Here is a 6,000-nt window from a genome sequence, read left to right as displayed (position 1 = left end):
TAATATATGAAACCCAAATTTTGTAGGAATTCTCTTGAGCGGAAGAGGAGATACTTTTTTTTTTTACATAAAATAATCAACCTTTCTCTTTTCTGTATCAACAGGCTTTTCCATAGGCAACTACTGGAATCAGGAGCCCATAAAAGATTGGAAACTGATTGGAAGGTAAGGGAAAGAACATGGAGCTGTGATATCTCTCAAAGAGAAATCCTTCAGTGGAAGACCACCAACCTCCCATAGAGAAACAAAGAGAAAAATATCTGTTTATAATGATAGGGTAACTTTATATTCTTCTAGCAGCAGAGAATTTATGCTCCCTAGCATTGGGAAGGTAAAAAGAAAAACAAGATAAACTGGAAAGCTGAGTTTACACTAAGTTAGGGAAAGCAGGAAAGCAGCCCTGTTTTTCTGATGGTCAGAAAATAGCGGACATACACTTTCTGCAATCTTTTTGGCAAGATCTCTCAGCTGAATTGCTGAGTAACCAGAATGATATTTTCCATTTCTTTGAGAGCACTTCTATTCACACCTTTACTGTAAAAATGCTGTTCTTGGAAGAGTAGATCACTCCCAGCCATGCACATTCCCAGTCAGTGTCTTCTTTTGTGGTATTCCTACAGCACCACGTAAAGCTGAAGATTTAACATATGAGTCAGTTTCAAATCCAAAGACAGCAGTCACATGCACAGTTTGACTTCAGTGATTTTGGTTTGCACCCCTCAGGATTTTTTGCCAGAAATATTTCATGTCCAAAACAAGGAGCTATAGTGGAACAGTGATCTCTAGTAAGAACTTTTTGCTGCCATCAGTAGCGAACCTGTTAATGATATAGGAACTGACATGGATATGTCTCCAACAGCTCTGTGTTTCCTGGTCTGTTATTTATCATCTTCTTATGCAAAATGCCAGACCAATAGACTGAATTTCTATTCCTTGTCTTACTAATAATGCCTTTCCTGTTTCATCTTATTTCTAGCTTACACTGCCACCTTGCATGTACTGTCCACCAGCAGTACAAGCCTCAATTGCTTGTTTGTCCACTTCTCTGAGGAGTGTCTTAGCATGAAACTTAGGGTATTGTGACTCCTGTCTCCCACTGAAATTGCTCCTGTTGGGTATACAGATGTGAAACAGTCTGTGAACTTTTGTAGCTCAGTGTTCAGTCAGAACATGACTGAATACTTGTCCCTGGCCTCTTGCCAGGCCACAGTACACTGATCCTGACAGCATTTTAGGCTTTAAATTCTTTCCCGACAATATTTTATGACTTTTTTTTTCTCTTCCTCTTTTTTTCCCCAAGACCTATTTTGCTGGGGTTACTCCTGTTTATTGTATATATGTCTTTAAAGGAAAGTAAACTAATGAAAAACTGTCTCAAATAGCTGAGGTCACTATTACACATACCTTAATCCATCTGATTTCTTTGTACACTTATAACACCAGTTGTTGGATCTGTCTTTAAATTAGGTCATAAGTTCTTCAGGGACTGGCCTATATTGTGGGAGAATGTAAACACATGAGTTCAAGAAAAGATATGATATGACTAGCAATCCTTTGCTTTTTTAATTTGTTGCTTGCTGCAATCTGGAAACAAGGTTGCATCATGTCCATCACAACAATTGTGAGCCAGACAGGACTAGCAGCAGCAAATTCATTGCACTGAAAACACCCTCTTTTTAAGGTAAAAAATGCTGACCACTTTGCTAATTTGAGAAAGTTTATTTCCACTAGGTCTTTCCTTTGTATACAGTGACAGAAGCAGTTCATCAGAAATGACAGCTGCTCTCTAGCCAGGTGAAAAACTCGTATCTTAATTGTTGTGCCAAAAAGAGACTATAGTGAACAAAGCTAGCTCCACAAAACTGAGGACACCAAGACCAAGGGACACAAGTCCTTTCTCCTGTGGTTCCTCTGTAACACAGTGTACTGTAACACAGAGATACAAATTCTTATTTTCTGGACAGCAGGTAGCTCATTTCTTTATTGATTTTTTCCCAATCTCAAGCCCTTTCAGAGTCTACTAAAATGTACAATAGGATAGCACTGTACAAAAAGTAAAGAGTACAAAAATTAATATAGCCCTTCTGCTAATAGTATTTCCTGTCTGGGTTAAGGAAACTGTCTCGGCCTATGACAGTGCCCCTCCTTCCTTCCCCGCTGGTGAGGAACTACAGACACGTGTGCCTTCTCTCTGCAGGGGGAGAATTTCATCTCTCATTGACAAATACTTCCTCAGAAAAAAATGTTCTGTTCCTTAAACTTCCTGTGTATTAAATCTGACCTGGTAAAGGATGGTTATAAATGAAGGTAGTGAGCCTGAAGTTTTAGAAACTGAGTGGCAGAAGCTAGCTGATTTTCCAGACCGATGTTTTTTCTAGTGCAAGTACACAGTGAAAACAAAAGAATTTGATGGCCAGAGCTCCAAGTGGTCGCACTGAAATGGTACTTCCTAAACACCTGTTTGTAAGCATTTAATATGCAACAATTGAATTTAATCTGGGAATGAACAGTATTTGCCATCTGAAATGAAACTCATAAAAGAGCAAGATTATATCAACTGCTACCTTTTTCCTAAAGCAAAAAATATTATTTTCATTTGGAGGTTGTGTGTTTTGGGTTTTTTTAAACCCTAGAAGTCTAATCACAAGAGCAGTAAAGAATGACTCCAGTTAGCATAAGCCCAGATGTAGCTCTGGCTTCCCTGATTCAGTAGCACTATCTCTCCTGCTTTCTGAATAAGACTGGGGCCGCAAATACACTGCAAATATTGGCTTGGAAACCAGAGACTAGCTAGGATTCCTCATTGTATTACCAAGCCAGTTGTTTAACTTCTCTACCACAGTTTCCGCTCTTGGAAATGGGCTTTAAGAGCATTAGTGTTATGTATGTTGAACTGCAGGTCAGACAATCAGCCGCTCTGTATTAATTTGGCTCCACTAAATGTAATGGAGCCAAAATAGTTTGCAATGATGTGTTTTTAGTTACTTATTCTGATATTCCTCAGTGCTAAGCATTTGCTTACTTTTCTATGCACTTCTCTTTTTATCCATAATGGAGGACATCTACCCGTGAGTACCAATCTTAATGTACCACTTGCTTCCTTACATAGCACTTGTGCACTTTTATCCCTTACCAAAGATTTAGGTGACAGAAGAAGTCTTTGGGAAGAATTTTCTCTAGGACATAGCTGAGAGAGCCTCCCATACCAGCAAGGATACCTGCACCTGCACACAGAAGTGAAGTAGGAAAGACTTGGAAAAACTGGGCTATTTTGCGAGGCCCTTGCTATTGTATTGCTGTCAGTGACTGACCTGAGCAACATGCTCAGCATCAGGTGGGATGCTCGCAGATTAATACAGCGCTGTGTCTCTGCTGTTGTCACCAATAAAATATCTATGTAAATCTTAGCTGTATTCAGGACTGCTAACACTTAAACAGATGCCAGGATCTCAGTCCTGGCCAGCAGAGGCCACTAAGAGATTATAGGAAGAGCTGTTGTACAAGACCCTGGAGGCCTTGTTCAGCATGCTCACTGCTGGAGAGATACCATCTGGGCTGTGGATTAGGACTTTTACTAAAAAGAAGGAATCTTCTGAGGATTTTCAAAATTTCCAAGATTTTAAAAATAATCTTGGGATGAATATTACTTTTGCCACTGGTCTGCGCTCTGAGTGGGCTGGTACTTGCCAGCAATGAGCTGGAGCAGGTGCAGAGGGAAAACTCTATAAAAAGAGATGCTGGATACTATTCTGCTTGTGCACAGTGCTAGGGAGGACTTTGTAACTGCACTGTGCAGTTTGGTACAGTTAGCTGAAGACAGCCTGTCAGCGTGCTTGTGTCAGGGTTTAATGGTCAAGCTGAGATGTTGCCTGTCATCCCGTTTGGATGGACAGTAGTAAAAGCTTGGGTGTAGCCCATGGGGCCCAGCTGTCAGTGTCACAGGGGTGCGGTGAAGTGGCTGAGGTGGGCTTTGAATCTGCTGAGTTTACTGTAATCTCATGTTCCTCTTGATGGGGATTTTGTGCTTGTGAGTGGCAGTGTTAGCTTACTCCAAAGTTGTCTTCTTTCCTCAAGTTTTTCTCAGTCCCTTTGGGCTTTATAAAACCCACCTAATACCATCACATCTTTCCCCAGTCCAAACAATTCATCGTTCTGTGCCTAACCTTATTCTGTTCTAGGGTACACATTGCTGCGAAGGGAGAAGAATGCCAGATTGGGTAAAGAAAGCCAATTTTGGCTTAGTAACCTACTTCCACAGTATTGTGCAATTCCTTTAAGTCTTGAGCTTGTTTGTGTGCTCATGATGAGCTAAGAGAAGTCATCTGAAAATTCACCCAGTGCACATCTTCAAGTGCAAAACTCTGGCACGGAGCAGTTCTGCCTGCTCAAAGGGGTTTCAGGACACTGTTGGATTCAGCACTGATTCTGCTGAGCAGGCTTCTCACTGACCTTTCTGGAGCTTTGAAGGCAGCACGTCCACAGATTCAGGTCTTCATTTTAGAGCATCAGCTCTTTGCTGAAAGCACACCCTGAAAACAGGTGGTAGGAGCTCTTCAGAGGGAGCTCTTCAGTCAGGCTGTATACATCTTCCTTTCTCAAAGAAAAGGCTAAGCAGAAACTCAGTAGGAGCTGGGAGGCACAGCCTTGCAGAGAGGCAAGATACTGTCATTGCTCCTTGGCAATAACTTGGCTCAAGGAAAGTGGCTTCTGACTGACTGAATTCCCAGCCCTGTGCCAGCCTGGCTGTGCCATTGCAAACTGTGCCTGTGCCGTCTTTGGCAGCCCACGCTCCAAGTAGGAGACGGCAGGCAGGTGTTCCTGTGTCAGGATCCATTACGATGAAGGGATGTCTGAGCAGGCAAAAATGCAAACAGCATTCCTCACAGTTTCACATGTGTTGCTCTTGTTACTCTGTAGTCTCAATTTGATCTGTGTCCCACACCGTGTCAAATACAGACCACAGACATGAAGAGTGCTCAGGCAAATCTGCATTTTAAATGGACTTTATTAAAGGTGCAGTTGTGACTGCACCTTTGCAGGTAAAGTTATGACTGAGCCCTGCAGCAGAAAGAAAAGAGCAGAAAGTGTCAGTTTTTACCTCCCTCCTTTCCTTCTGGGGAGAGAAAGTGTAGCAGGTGATGTATCTATTACTTCTTCAAAGGCTGGGTGTAAAGAAAGTAGCTTCATAGGGATGGTGTTATTAGGTAAAGCGGGTACAGTTTATCAAGAAACCCTTTTGTTTTGTGACACTTCAAATGGGAAGTGTGAGGTAAACGCCTCCAAGAAACTTAACCAGAAAGTTTCTCCTTCCTGGTTTCACCATTGATGGGGAGGAACCAGCTGGGACTGCAGTTCTGTAGTTCATGAATTGTCTTCCTCCACTGCTTGACACCTTTAATGTGTTTCACAAAGGTTGAGCACTCGTATTCCTTAAAGAAGAGGTTTCTGTGAGCTCAGTCAAGTCCTTTAAGCACTTAAAATACAGCAAGTTGTACAGATTACAGACTAAGCTAAAAAACAAGCTATTAATAAGCTTGTTCTGGAACTTCATCATGCACTTGAAAGGCAATTTTTACAGCCTAATGTGTGTCAGTAGCCTGTACCAGCATTCTCTTTCACTCAGCAAAGTAGAAAAGGATTTAAAAGGATGTGGAGACAATTTTTTTTCCTGGAGTTTTCTTGCTTGCCTTTCACTAACTGACATAACAATCTGTAAAATATTTTATCCTCCAAGAAATGTGTTGTGCTATTTTTAGACTGAAGACATTGTATCTTGTGCTCACAGATCCTGTTGCAGATTCAATTGTTCAAACAGAAAAATGGAATAAATTCATGTTATAACAATGGCAAAATTTAAAACAAACAGATTTAACATGCTGTGCTTCTGAGATTAAAATGTGTAGTACAATAACAGAAGTTGTACTTGGCAAAGACTTTTAAAAAGAAACTGAAGTTCCCCTGACTCGATTCAATTCTCTGCTGATTCTCTTACACAGTCTA

Source organism: Mycteria americana, chromosome 9 (assembly GCF_035582795.1).
Source record: "Mycteria americana isolate JAX WOST 10 ecotype Jacksonville Zoo and Gardens chromosome 9, USCA_MyAme_1.0, whole genome shotgun sequence".
Lineage (NCBI taxonomy): Eukaryota > Metazoa > Chordata > Aves > Ciconiiformes > Ciconiidae > Mycteria > Mycteria americana.
This window is presented reverse-complemented; position numbering follows the sequence as displayed.